This window comes from Sinohyriopsis cumingii, chromosome 3 (genome assembly GCF_028554795.1).
Source record: "Sinohyriopsis cumingii isolate HCF-2022 chromosome 3, ASM2855479v2, whole genome shotgun sequence".
Classification (NCBI taxonomy): Eukaryota; Metazoa; Mollusca; class Bivalvia; order Unionida; family Unionidae; genus Sinohyriopsis; species Sinohyriopsis cumingii.
The window spans coordinates 103,456,812-103,459,101 of record NC_142963.1 but is presented as its reverse complement, the minus strand read 5'-3'; positions in this window follow the sequence as shown (position 1 = coordinate 103,459,101).

Sequence of the window (2,290 nt, the reverse complement as noted above, 5' to 3'; positions counted from 1 at the left end):
TTCCGTTTCCCGCTAAGGTCTTAGATGTGGGTAATATCTCTTACGCATAGACCATGCAGGCAACTATTAAAAGCTGAGGAAGGAAAATTTTTCAAGGATTATGTGAGTTTTAAGAAACATTCGAAAATACAGTCGTTCTCAAGTCACCGAGTAATATCAAATATATGAAAGAAAAAATGAAAAAGGCAAACAAATACAATATAGAAAAAGTACTAGCAATAATTATATATATATATATATATATATATATATATATATATATATATATATATATATATATATATATATATATATATATATATATATATATATATATATATATATATATAAAGTACATTAAAACATGGAGAGCGTTCTTTATAAATCTCAGTTTCACTTTACGTTGATAATTGAATTAAGTCAGTCATGCAGTTCATCAGTTCTAGCATGTAAACAGACAAGAAAACAAGGACAGTAGATGTATGTATGCATGCATGTATGTATGTATGTATGTATGTATGTATGTATGTATGTAGACAACTATATAGACATAAAATGAATCAATAAGTAGATAATAAATTACATAAGACTTTTTTCTCCACAAATTAGTAAATTATCTTGTTACATAATATGGGATGTAAATAGGTAAGATATCAAAATCATACTCATATTTTTCAAATGTTCCGTAACTGCAAAAGAAAATATTCAGTTTCTTTTGGTATTGTATCGTTTGAAAGACAAAGTAGTACAGGTATGGAAGTTAAAGCTGATATAGTATTTGTTTACACCAACCCACTTTTCTATCCCGAATTTCAGGCGCATTATTGTATAATTGTTAGGAAAGAAAATACGAAAGAGGGAGATGATTTACAGATTTTGTTTGGTAAAGGAAAATAGTTGCACCATAGGAAAGTATGGACTTGCTGGAAATGGAAACCCTTGAATACTTATCAAATAACGTATACAACAATGCACTGGTAATGGAGGCTCAACAGGACTCGAACGACTTGAATAATACATATTTATCTAAAAGTGAAACCAGATATGTGTCGAAGCTATAAATGATCTAACTGAGGGACAGAACAACTCTAATCAGGGATCAATATTAGGAAACAAAACGGAAGAAAAGTATGGATCAATGTATTCGGTTTCTTGACAACAGATACAGCTGTACCAAATGCATTCAAAACCGGTGAGACAGTCAGAATTTCAGAATACGAAAAGGTTTTTGAAAAGTGTTACTTTCTTAACTTAAACGAGGAAATATTTAAAATTGCGAAAATAATTAAGTGATCCAGTTGTTTAAAAACTGGAAGACCATAAGTGAGAGAATAGGAAGGGCATGCTGTGTGAACAAAGGTTATTTTGTGTCTGACGAACAAGATGATATATACAATGTTGAAAATATAAATATAAATAAGTATACTGATGAATTGTTTAACAGTTGGGAAGCAACTGAAAACAAAATTGCGCGATTAAATAAATGATGACTCCATTGGAGACAGAATGAAGCAAAGTACGCAGAGCGTTTTAAATCTGTGAGAACTTTTTGAAAGGTACGTAGTTTGTAGAACGTGACAAATATAAGAAAGAAAAAAGCAAAAGCGCATTAGAACATACAGAAATTTAGCATGCACGACACTGAGAATCTGTTTTTATTAAAAAAACAGAAGAAAAGAAGAAAATAAAGTACATACCAAAATATCATAAGTACAACAAATTTATATATACGAAAACGTGATAATGCGACTAACGTATATGCAATGCTATGTCAGGATAATAAAATACATTACGGAAGAAATGGCACAAAAATTACTAAAATATATGACGTTTATTTCAACTGGATCTCAAAAGACACTGAGATGTTTATAAAAACGTAAAGACTACAATATGCGTTGTTAAATGTAGAACCAGATGAGAGGTAACGAAAAGCACATAAACGTTGATGTTGTCACGGCGGCATATGAACTTCAAACGACATTTGTGCAGAGAAGGTAATACGAACGTGCCAGATACACCATCGATTATGCACTTTAGTAAGAACCACAAAGTAGCATATACAATTTAAGTTAGAGGTACAATGGCTCAAGTTTTAAGTCGTATGGATGTAACAACAACTGTATTAGGTGTTGCAGGAATAGTTACCAGCGTAGTTGTACCTTTGACATTGGGCTAATTTGTTGCAACATTCTTGGGTTTTGTTGCAGAAGTGTCGAAGGAAAAATGGATTCGCAACAAAGTTTTAAAACATGACGAAATAGGAACACTGCCGTCAGTGAGTTAAAGAGTAATGCGGAGGAAAGGATAGGCA